Below are 12,197 nucleotides of genomic sequence, written 5' to 3'. Positions count from 1 at the left end.
AAAAGCAACCCAAGTGTCTAAGCTTGCCTTTGAGTTTGGGATCAGTCGTCTTGGAGTACTGCCACTGCCTGAATTGAATGGTCAGAAACCTCTGTTTCTGGTGCGTACATACCACAGTTGCTTGGTCCCAAACCTTTGTCAACATTGTGATTTGTGGAGAATTTATTTTTCTGGTAGTTGACCCCCAACCCCTCAGGTGTATTCAACAGGTTCTGTCCAATGTCTTCATCTCCTTCATGACTTATTTATTATTTCTAGGCTCATCCTTGTGAACTATATTTGATATCAGAGGGTGTGCAAGTATCGTACATAAGTAGTTTTTTAACCAATTCTTTTAAACTATTCATAGTGTACAGTCCTCTCCTCATTCTATGTCTGAATTTCTAAAGATTTTTCATCAGGACTCCTGAGCTAAAAATTTTATTTTGTGTGTGTGCGCACATGTAGCTGTTTTTCCTCTTTATATTTTACATATGCAAGAGTCACTTCTAGCTTAGCATGAAATCACCTCTGTTTCACTTAAGAGATGTATTAGAATTCTATAGTTGGTTGTATAAATTGCTAGAGAATAATATATTTGCAATAAAACATTTTTATTACAGAACAAGATGAATGCTTTTTTGAAATTTGCTAATTAAAGCTATTTTTTAAACTTGATTTTTTTTAAGCGGATTTAATAGAAATATTTAAGGCTTGTTAAACTTTTGAAGTGGTATATCAATAGTTCTGAGAGTATTGCTTGCCTTACTATAGATTCTATCAAAGAATAACTTGAAGGATAACATAATAAATTAGAGTTTGCAACAGGAAAGTGAAGGTCAGGTTGATCTTATGCTCAATTCATAGCAACCAATTTTAACTTTAATGGTAACTTGTCTTTGTTGGAGTTAAAGTACGTGGAAAATCACCAGTGTTAGGGACTGGAGTGTTTACTAGTTTTCTAAATGCAGGAGAAACTAATGTAGCTGTGACACTTTTCAGATTAAACAAAATCGGATTTCACCTTTTAAACTATTTTATAGAACAGTTCAGTGCAAAATAATATAAGGTTGTCACTCTCTGCTAAATTATATCATTAGCATCAGGATTAACTTTTATTGGAATTGTTTTGTCCTTCCCATCAGTAGCCTTGAAAACAAAATTCTGTAGTGATATTAGTATCTTTCTAAAGCATCTTCCTTTTGTCTTTTCTGGATAGTTGTTCTATATATATCTGGTTTGTCTGTCACTGGCCCCATCTGTATGCATTCTGAGAATCAATAGTACATTAAGGAAACTGACATGAGGAGGGAAAAATCATAAATAATGAATAACAGCCTTTACTGCTGGTGTTTCATTTCTGTTAAGAGGAATTCAAATTCCAATGAAGTACTAGTGTATTTCATAACCATGTTAAACTAAAAATCTTTACCCAGTGCATTAGTATTTTATTAGTCTATTTTTTGTTTAGAAATAACATTTTGTAATGCTTAATTATGTGCTGCCAAAGAAAAAATAAGATTGCATTTATTAGAGGTATTGTGCACAGAGTTAGAATATTTTATTAGAACTTATCTGCAGTCTACTGAGATGCAAGGGTTTGAAACAAGGATTTTGTTTTTGACAAGATCTCTCTTAGCTTTATAAGCAATAGCATCTTGAGAGAAGAGATTTTGTGGTATGAAAGACATGAAGTATTAATGGTGAAAGCTTGATCCTTGCACTTCAATTCTGTGTATTAATATTTTTTCATTAGCTCTCTGCACTTCCACATCCTGCATATTGCTGGTAAGCATGCATCAGCAATAAGACTTTCTTCACCAATGTGTCTGACATATCTCTGAAATGTGACTGGTCAAAGCAGCAGCTGATTTTTAGATGTCGGTTCCTTTCAAACCATCTGAGTAATTTCACCTGATTTTACTTTAAATTTTCGGCATAATGTGCTCTTTCAATGAATAGACGTGTAGAATCAGCACAGGAAGAGCAAAGTCCTTGGCAATACCAGCTCAATTGCATCTGCAGATGAGGATTTAAAATTCTATGCAGCAGACAGTACCTCAAGCAGGCGAGTAAAAGGTTATTGCATTATTTTGCTTATTTGCATCCATAGTCTTTATCTACAAAAGGTTTTTTTAATTCAATTTGCAGTGCATGCTTATATTTAGATACTACTGGAAATTGATTGAATAGAAACATAAATATCAAAAGGGCAGAGCAAGGTGAAAGGGAGAGGCAGTACTAGCTCAGTTCAGCTTTAAACCTAGGAAGGGGAGGGAAGGAAGCATAGGGAGCAGGAGAGAGCAAGAGAGAAATTAAGCTTTCAGTGCAGTATGAAAACAAGAAGTTTTTCTTGAATATGTATGTTTAAGCTGCTTTCATGCCATCTGTATTTTTTCTTAACCTTTTGATAAAGAGAATGCTATTGAACTAGACAAGCACTGATAGCTCTATAAATGCAAGTGACAATTATTTCAAGTCACCTTATCCTGTAATGATTTTAATCATTTGTGTTAATGTGAGACCTTCTGCTTCAGAAACCGTATTGCTTACTTCAGTAAGCCAGTTGAAATGATCTTTTTATAATATTTGTAATACTGGCATGTTTTATCATATGGAAAGAAAAAAACAGTATATGGTTCACTGATTTAGTACTTTGAGAAACACTGTCAAGTTTTCTGACTGAGAGATTAAATTATATAGATGAAATTAAGCAGGTAGACAGTATTATTGAGAAATCATATTTTAGTTTCAGAACATAACATTTTTTGAAACAGGCCAGGAAGCCTATCTAGATCTGACTGCTCTTTTGAATTAGGTTTGCCTTTCTGTGTAACTCTTCCTCTGAGCCAAAGACTTGTCTAACTTTTTTTTCAAAGCTGCTTATACTAGATAGCTCTATTGCTTCTCTTGGGAATTGATAAGAGCAGGGTTATGTTTCAGCTTAAATTCCTTTATTGCTTAGTCCTTTGGTTTAAATTTGTATTTGTTTTTTCTTAAATGTTATAGTAACTCACATAGCTTGGTAGCAGCAATTCTCATTTATGTTCAGAGATTTGTATGCCTCGGTGCAATCTTTTTGTTGCATGTGCATTTTCAATTTAGAATAAGATTTTAAAATATATTTTGTAGAAAATCTATTGTAGAGTATAACAGGAAGACAAGTCTGTCATTCTTCTTACATGTAATTGACAGGTCCCTCTTGAACACTAGAGTCATAAAAGGTCAACTGCTCTGATTGGCAGGTCAGGCTCCATCCAGTAATCCGTTTCCTGTTGTTGCTCTAAGCAATGCAACAGCAGTTCTTTTCCAGGTATTGAGTGGTTCTTGAATAGAGTGTATGGGTGATGTTGAGGGGTGTGGCTCTTTTCTGTTGGCTATTGGAATAGTGTGCACTTCGAGAGAGAACAGGTTGGATAGGCTGAGCTGGTAGAGTAGGTAAATGGACTTGAAGTGATGGAGGAGGACAGAAGCTGTAGTGAGTGTGCAATTTAGGGTGTCTGACACCTCGAATTTATTCTTCTGTTAGATGCTTTTCTTCCCTTTAAAAACTAGTTAAGAGCCTTAAAACATCTTACCTTGTAAAACAATAGTCTGGGAATTTTTTTTTTTTAATGATGAATTTTGCTTGGTGATGGGACTGTGGCTGGTCTCCCCCCCCCTTTTTTGGGGGGGGGGACGGACACGTGTTTTTTTTTCTGTTTGTCAGTGTTAATTTCAGCCAGGGAGCTGCAGAATGAGGCAGGCAGCCAATTTTGAGTATATATGGGAATGTACCAGTTCTGGTTTCTTAAGGAATAAAGTCATCTGATGAGCAAGTCAATGTGTGGATGTGGCTGCAGCATTATTTCTTCTTTAATGAAGAGGCTGGGCCGTTCGACCTGCTGCTCTGATCTTCTATCTTGCAGCCACACATCAGACCAGTTACAGAGACTATCCATCGAATGTCCCAGTCAGCCAAAGAAGGTAACTATACATATTTATTTAAAATCTAAAATATACCATAAAGTAAATGCATTATAATTTGGACCTACATGAAAAGACAAATTTGAGATGTTCCTAGCAGTTTTCTTGACCTTGCAGTAGCTATCCAATATCATTTTGCTATCATCAAGTTATGTAGCAATAGAAATGTGCTGCAGTAATTGATTTTGTAATAGGATCAGGTGATTTACTGGCTACAATGACAACCACTTGCTTGCTTGCTCTGAAACGTGGAGCACTCTAATGGATGTTATGATTGCAGCCTAGAGTTGCTTTGAAACTGCTGGACTCTTAAAGATGCAGTGTCTCTTATCTGTGTCAAAATAAAAACTACTTTTAACAGTATTCTTCCCCAATGATCTTATATGATAGAAGCATTGGAAACTGACAGACTTTTTAAAATTTCAGATGACTTTTCACATTTTAGAGAAATGTTCTGTTTATAGAATCAGAAGTCATCTTAATACATTTAATATACTACTAGCCTTTTTCTGGCAGTTATTTAATGCACATTTTTGTTAATGTGCTTTACTAATTTCTTGAGAACTTGGACCATAGCAAAACTAATTTCACTCTGTGTTTGGGGAAAGTACAAAGACAGCAATTCTCTTGACCATTTTATCTACATAGGGCATTGATGGGTGGGTAGGAAGCAAAATTCTGGCTCTGGTTAGAAAACAAACTCAACTGCTAAACTTCAGGTCAGGTTAAGGATTTTATTGTATGAAAGTCATTATAAACTCTGATATGAGTGAAATTGGGACTCTCAATTGGTTCTAGCCTTTGGACCAGCTCGTCTTATCCTGAAACTGAACCTGGTGTGTTAAGCTTTTATATCTCTTAGGACTTGTCTACATTACCCACAGGATCGACGGGCAGCGATCGAGCCAGCAGGGGGTCGATTTATTGTGTCTAGTCTTGACGTGATAAATCGACTGCCAAGCGCTCTCTCATCGACTCCAGTACTCCACCGGAGCAAGAGATGCAGGCGGAGTCGACGGGGAAGCGTCAGCTGTTGACTCACCACAGTGAAGACACCGTGGCAAATAGATCTAAGTATGTCAACTTCAGCTACGTTATTCACATAGCTGAAGTTGCGTAACTTAGATCGATCCGCCCAAGTGTAGACCAGGCCTAAGATTTGCAAAGTAGCATTCATTTGCAAGGTACATTTGTGAAAAGTAAGTATAAGTACAAAATATGCTCCTGTGTTTGATGCTAATTTATATTTAGTCCTTTTCAGTCAAAAACTTTCAGAATGTGTTGCTAATATATTTACCCATTGTTCAAGAATACTTCACTGGTAATCAGTGAAAAAATTACATGTATCACAGTACACTTACCAATGGAAAATTTCTGCATGAATTTTGAAGTAGGAAACAGTTAAGTTAAAAGGTAACTTGAATTATGGATTAGTGCGCTAAAGTTTAGGTGACCATACAATCACCTCAACCTGAAAATATCAGTAGGATGTGTACAGTAAACAATTAATTGCTAAGATAGCAAGGTGATGGTTTTTAAGGTAAAGTATAGAGTCCAGTGTTTCAAACATTCCTTAAGTAATGTAATATTTTTCAGGGTTTATTTTATAGTGTAATTGTGACTTTAGAAAGACATGGTCGTTTTCTGTACAGGGTATTACTTTGGAGAAAGATGGTATGATCCACTGTATTTTGTGTACCTAAACCCTGTTAATGTAGGGATCAGGGGTCATTTTCTGAAGTTAAAATACAAGAATTTATTAAACATTAAGCAAAATATTTGCGAGTAGCTGAGTTCAGCGGTTACAAATATAAAATAGAAATGATGCTATTTTAAACAGTAAAATTGTTAACTTCAGTAGGAAAAAGCAAGTGTGCAAAAACATTTTAACCACAAGTTCACAATTCCGTGGCACTATGATGAACATGGCATAAATAAGCACATTATATTTCCAGAATGTTGAAAATTGCGCTAAAAATGGTGATGTGTTATACTTGTTAATCACAGTGCCCATGACAGAACAGAGTGAGTGAGTGGGAATTTCCTTTAGGCTGCAGACATAGTGGCTGTTAAAACTAGGCCTAGCACTCTGAAAGTTCACATGATGGACAGTAAATGTGTGTGTATGTGTCTATATTTTTATATCAACATACATATATAATAAACTGGAAGTGATATGGAAAATATGAGACAGATTCTCAGTAGAATCTTTACTTCAGTGGAGCTATGTCAATTTACAACAGGTGAGGAACTGCCCGTATGTATTTAGAGGTAGCATTCTTCTACCAGCTATCTGTCTGAAAGATGTTCAATACTAGCTGTTATGGTAGCCCTCAGTCAAAGATCATAAACTTTTTTAAAGTTTATATCCTGCTTTAATATCATTCTAGTACCATAAGAACTATACTGTGAAAACATGAACCATTAGAATAATTTAATATGTAATGTAATATTAAATGCATTATTAAAGTAAGATGGAAACTGGCTTTAAATTTTAAATTGGATATACATTTCTTTATACCTCTATCTCTATATAAATACACACACTAATGAACATAAATACTTGTTAATGGGGCAGAAAAATAAAAATTCATAATTATCCATTTTTAGCATGCTTAGCAAAGTGCTTTTTGTATGAATGCTAAGAATATGGTACACACATGGCTTTCCTTTAAATTAAAGGGGAAACGAATGCTTTTGATCCAAAACTTGTCTTGTCTTGTCTTGAGTAAATTCTTTTGATGAATGGCCTTCAACCTTAAAATGTTTTCGGTTTTAAAATTGCTGTCTTTGCAGGTAAAGTTTCTTTTAAAAGATTTCTTATCTCCTCCCTTTCAAAAACAGCTAGGAACTATTTTTGTAAGATAAACAATCAATATAAATTATGGGCATGTTAGATGCTGCTATAGAACTTTTAATGCTGTTCCCAAAGATATGCTTATAAATAATGTTTCTTGGAAGGACTTCTGAAATATACTGCATTGGTTAAAATAATACTGCTGAAATGATAGTATCACAGTTTTTAGTGTATGGTGATACATTTGCATAGCCATAGTCCCTTGTTAAAATAAACTAAATTAATCTATTTTCAGATTATTAGTAGTGATTTATTTCTAACGGCAAACACCTAAACGGTTCTATTTATCAAGTTTTTTGAGCTCACAGCAAAAATGTCATGCAAGGCTCGCTATGGCAGTAGTCCCCAAATATTGGAATTTTTTGTTCATGACATTAAGAATAAACATTACCAATATGTTCTCATCTTTAAGTAGAGAGCACAGACTTTGATAGTCACCTTGTAACTTGACATAACTAGATAGTGCTTGTTAGTGAGTTGGACAGGGAAAAGTTACAGTAACGTGACATCAAAATACACTGAAATTTTCTGTTTTTCCCAAATAGTAACCTTAATTTTTAGACATTAGTGAGGTGGGTCTGACAGAGGTAATAAGGATCTCCGATTTGTCCCTTAACAGGGAAAAGGTAGCAGATCACTTTTTAGTTACTAAGACTAACAGACTCTTATACAGATCACTATTCTAATAGTCAGTATTTGAACCAAATGTAAGCTGCCTAGGAGTCTAAAAATGGTTTTCATCCCTTATATATGCACTCATACACACGTCATCTTAAGATAGAGAACTTAGAGACTTTCTCAGTATGTCCCTGTGATGGGGCAGCTGCCCCACACTAGCAGAAAAGGGGTTAAAAGCAGCCCTAGAGGCCTTTCCCAATTAGAAAGGGTCTGAGAGGAGCAGCCAATCATGGCCCGGCAGACTCCTATAAGAAGGGCTGCGGGGTTGAGGGTAGCAGGGTTGCACTCCCTGGAGCTTGAGGATGGAGGTAGATTGGCTGCCTTGCAGGCTGAGGGCAGCAAGTACCCTGGACATAGCAGTACTGCAGGCTGAGGCCCTGAGACTAAGGCAAAGAGGGTGCTGGGCTGCAGGGAACTGGTCCAAGGAGATCTGCAGAGGAGTTGGAGGGGATGCAGTAATTGGCTGCTATGTATAGGGTCCCTGGGCCGGGACCCAGAGTAGTGAGTGAGCCTGGGTCCCTCCCCTCTGCTCCTTAGAATGCTCTTGCCACGGAAGGAAGTGGCTGGACAGTGGACTGCAGTTCCCCCAGAATTGGGGAGAACCGAGTGTGACACAGCCAAAGGGCTGTGTCCTGAAGAGGACGCAGTGGTCCTTGGGGCGACACAGGTCCTGGAGCAGAGGTGACGGTGGGCAAGACACCACCTGAAGAGGGGCAGAGCTAATTCCCAGGACAACCAGCAGGAGGCGCTGCAGTGGTGAGTCAAGCCCAGTCCCCAAGAAACCTATTGATGAAAATTTGAGGAAGCCCACTATACTGGTATGCCACAAACAAAAATTTGAACTTTATACAAGTATATTAGTTCTAGAGCACTGGAGTGTTAAGAGTCCTTCAATTTCAGTTAAGTGAAGCACTAATGCTGCAGAACCAGAGAACCATTCCCCAACCATGTGCAATGTACTGTAATTCAGAGTCCAGAAGGGTCAGTTCACACCCAAGGAATTTATTTAGTTAAGCAGCACAAGAGAAGTGGATTGAGTTTTAACATCTTCTTTTATGCACTACGGACTACTTCAACAACTGATTGATATGACTTGCCTGTAAGAATGTATTATTAGGACTAAAATGCAAGCATGTATATGATTTTATGTTCCAATAAATAAACTGCGGAGTTTCTGTCCTTTCAGTTCAATGTCTAGGGCAGATGTATTAGTAGGAGATCAGTTTTGCTAGTACACCAAACTTCTTTAATCCATGTCACCTCCCTGTTGTTGGTGACGCAGGAATACTAAATACTACCATATCTTACCCAGGATTTTATAAAAGGGGGTGAAGGATAAATAAGTACAACTCTGAAAGAAATTTCTAGACGGATATGGGGGGAAAGGCACCTTGGAATTTTTTAAAGAATAAATTAGCTCTTTCTTAAAATATAAAACTTTAGATTAGTTAGTGGGCGTGGACTAGGGACAGCTAACTGATGTGGTTGGGTAAATAGCCAAAACATGTTTCTGGGTAGCCTAACTTTCAAATTTTATATCCATAATTATTCTCAGTGAGGGTGGTGATTGCTGTGACTGTCAAGTAACACCATCATAGGACCCAATCACATTAGCCACGCCATCAGGGTCTCGTTCACCTGCACATCTACCAATGTGATACGTGCCATCAGGTGCCAGCAATGCCCCTCTGCCATGTACATTGGCCAAACTGGACAGTCTCTACGCAAAAGAATAAATGGACACAAATCTGACATCAGGAATCATAACATTCAAAAACTGGTAGGAGAACACTTCAACCCCTCTGGCCACTCAGTAAAAGATTTAAGGGTGGCAATTTTGCAACAGAAAAGCTTCAAAAACAGACTCCAAGAAGAAACTGCTGAGCTTGAATTAATATGCAAACTAGATACCATTAACTTGGGTTTGAATAGAGACTGGGAGTGGCTGGGTCATTACACATATTGACAGGTTTCAGAGTAACAGCCGTGTTAGTCTGTATTCGCAAAAAGAAAAGGAGTACTTGTGGCACCTTAGAGACTAACCAATTTATTTGAGCATGAACTTTCGTGAGCTACAGCTCACTTCATCGGATGCATACTGTGGAAATTGCAGAAGACATTATATACACAGACACCATGAAACAATACCTCCTCCCACCCCACTCAGCAGTTGATAGATTTCCACTCCATACGGCTAAATGCAGTGCCTTGCATAATGACAGGTTTCAGAGTAACAGCTTAACTTGATGATCACTTTAGATAAGCTATTACCAGCAGGAGAGTGGGGTGGGAGGAGGTATTGTTTCATGGTGTCTGTGTATATAATGTCTTCTGCAATTTCCACAGTATGCATCCGATGAAGTGAGCTGTAGCTCACGAAAGCTCATGCTCAAATAAATTGGTTAGTCTCTAAGGTGCCACAAGTACTCCTTTTCTTTTTACACATATTGAATCTATTTCCTTAAGTTAAGTATCCTCGCACCTTCTTGTCAACTGTCTAAACGGGCCATCTTGATTATCACTACAAAAGTTTTTTTCTCCTGCTGATAATAGCTCATCTTAACTAATTCCCCTCTCACAGTTTGTATGGTAACTTCCAACTTATCTGTATGTGTATATATATCTATATCTTACTATCTGTTCCATTCTATGCATCCGATGAAGTGGGCTATAGCCCACGAAAGCTTATGCTCTAATAAATTTGTTAGTCTCTAAGGTGCCACAAGTACTCCTGTTCTTTTTACAATCATTACAATCCTTTTGACTAAATTTTCTCTCTATCCTGATTCTCAGTCAGGTCTTTTAACACAAGATCATTCTCTGTGAGGAATTAGTAAAGGCTTGATCGGTAGAATTGTACTGATGATTTCAGTGGAAACAAGAACTGGTTCACAGTGAGTTGCAGTGTTTATTAGGGACTTATCCAACTCTCACTGAATTCAGTGGGAGTTGGATTCTGTCTGTACTCAGAAAAGTGACTCTAAAAATGGAAGCGTGGAGTTCTGTTTGACACAAGTTTTGAGACAAATTTACTCATTTTACAAGTAAAAAATAGTTGTTTTTTTCTGAAATAATTATCGGTGGAAACTCCACTTTGAGGTCTGGAAGCTTGACTGTGTTCTTTCTGATTTGAACAAAATCACTAATAATAAAGATTCTGCAACTGATATATGAACCAGAAAATAATCCACTCACTCTCTCACAACTGTATATGGCTAGTAGTAAAAAAATAAAATAAAAACTATAGTTGGTAAAGTAAGCAATTGGAATCTAAACAAATATAGATATAGATATCCTGAATAATAAAGTGCCACTTTTAATATTTTGGGCTGCAACAGACTTCAAGTTCCCCTGTTGATTTTTGACACTTAAGCGTTTTCTCACCCAAGCACTTCAAACAAGCACCCAAACTGCAAGCATCTCATCTTTTCTTAGTGCACATTTTTGATGATCCATATACTATGTAACAACGGTGTTTTAATTCATTTAGTATGTTTGTCTTCTTTACTCAGTGCAATGGTTTGTCATCACCCCGGCTTTTGCTCTTTTCATGTAAGTACTTTTGTTTCATAATGTTAGGGATATGAATTTTTGCTCTGTAGCTCACGAAAGCTTCTGCTCAAATAAATTGGTTAGTCTCTAAGGTGCCACAAGTACTCCTTTTCTTTTTGAGAATACAGACTAACATGGCTGTTACTCTGAAACCTGCTTTATAGAGACAGGCTAGCTCTGTGTCTAACACTTGGATAATTGGTTGCCCTATGTAAGATACAATCCTGCAAGGTGCTGAGCACTTCATATGAGGAGTGGAGTGCCCTCAGCGCCTGTCAGAATTGGTCTTGTAATGAAGAGTGAAGAATGACTGGCTGTGGGGAGAGTATGGTAAGGAATTTACCACCTCATTTTGTGTGTACTGTGTATGGCTGTAAAGCCAAACAAGTGCTCTCTACAAGTAAAAGATATTATAGTTTTGTGATGTTGATAAAACTTAAAGCTTCTTATGGATGCAAAGAAAAGTGTGAATTTCTTTTTCGGGGTATTGTTGCAAGGAAAATGTTTAGGTAGTTTGGGTGTCTTGTCTGGAATGTGCAGCTTTAACTTTGCATTCCTTGGGTTTACCTTTGTTGAATATTAATATTCTTTAAAGGTGGTATGCACTCAAAGCACTGACCTGTTGTAGATGTAAATTCACCTTTATTATAAGGTGCACAGTTTTAACAGCGAGAGTAATTAACCATTGGAACAATTTAGCAAGAGTTGTGGAGTGGATTCCCTGTTGCTAGATATTTTAAAGTCAAGTTTGGATGTTTTTCCAAAAGATACATGCTCTAATTCAAACAGGAAATAATTCAGGGAAATCCTACAGCCTAAATTATGCAGATGGTCAGGCTAGATGAGTGGTTCTCAAACTGTGGGTGGGGACGCCAGGGCTGGTGTTTAGACTTGCTGGGGTCCAGGGCTGAAGCTGGGGTCCAGGGGCTTCAGCCCTGGGTGGCAGAGCTCAGGTTACAGGCCCCCCACCTAGGGCTGAAGCCCTTGGGCTTTGGCCCCTGCCCAGGGTGGTGGTGCTCGGGCTTTGGCTTTGACCCCTCCACCCTGGGGTGGCGGGGCTCAGGCTTAGGTCCCCCCTCCTGTGGTCATGTAGTAATTTTTGTTATCAGAAGGGGGTCTCAGTGCAATGAAGTTTGAGAACCGCTGGGCTAAATGATAACAGTGG

The 12,197-nt window shown here is 37.8% G+C and overlaps 1 protein-coding gene across 9 annotated transcripts in view; it reads left to right on the top strand.

Moving 5' to 3' along the window:
• FBXW7 (F-box and WD repeat domain containing 7) overlaps positions 1 to 12,197 on the top strand; it is a 279,362-nt gene that overhangs the window by 63,815 nt on the left and 203,350 nt on the right. Inside the window, exon 1 of one of the 9 annotated variants that reach the window (XM_074950997.1) lies at positions 1,926 to 2,058. The exons of 6 other annotated variants lie outside the window; for them this stretch is intronic. The gene's annotated coding sequence lies outside the window, so the exon portion shown is untranslated. Of the gene's footprint in view, positions 1 to 1,925; positions 2,059 to 3,899; positions 3,946 to 12,197 lie in introns of those variants that run through there. 2 more of the 9 variants (XM_074950998.1, XM_074951002.1) reach the window with 2 other exon arrangements.

Source organism: Natator depressus, chromosome 4 (genome assembly GCF_965152275.1).
Source record: "Natator depressus isolate rNatDep1 chromosome 4, rNatDep2.hap1, whole genome shotgun sequence".
NCBI lineage: Eukaryota > Metazoa > Chordata > Testudines > Cheloniidae > Natator > Natator depressus.
The sequence above is the reverse complement of the archived record's forward strand: the minus strand, read 5'-3'. Positions and strand labels throughout refer to the sequence as shown.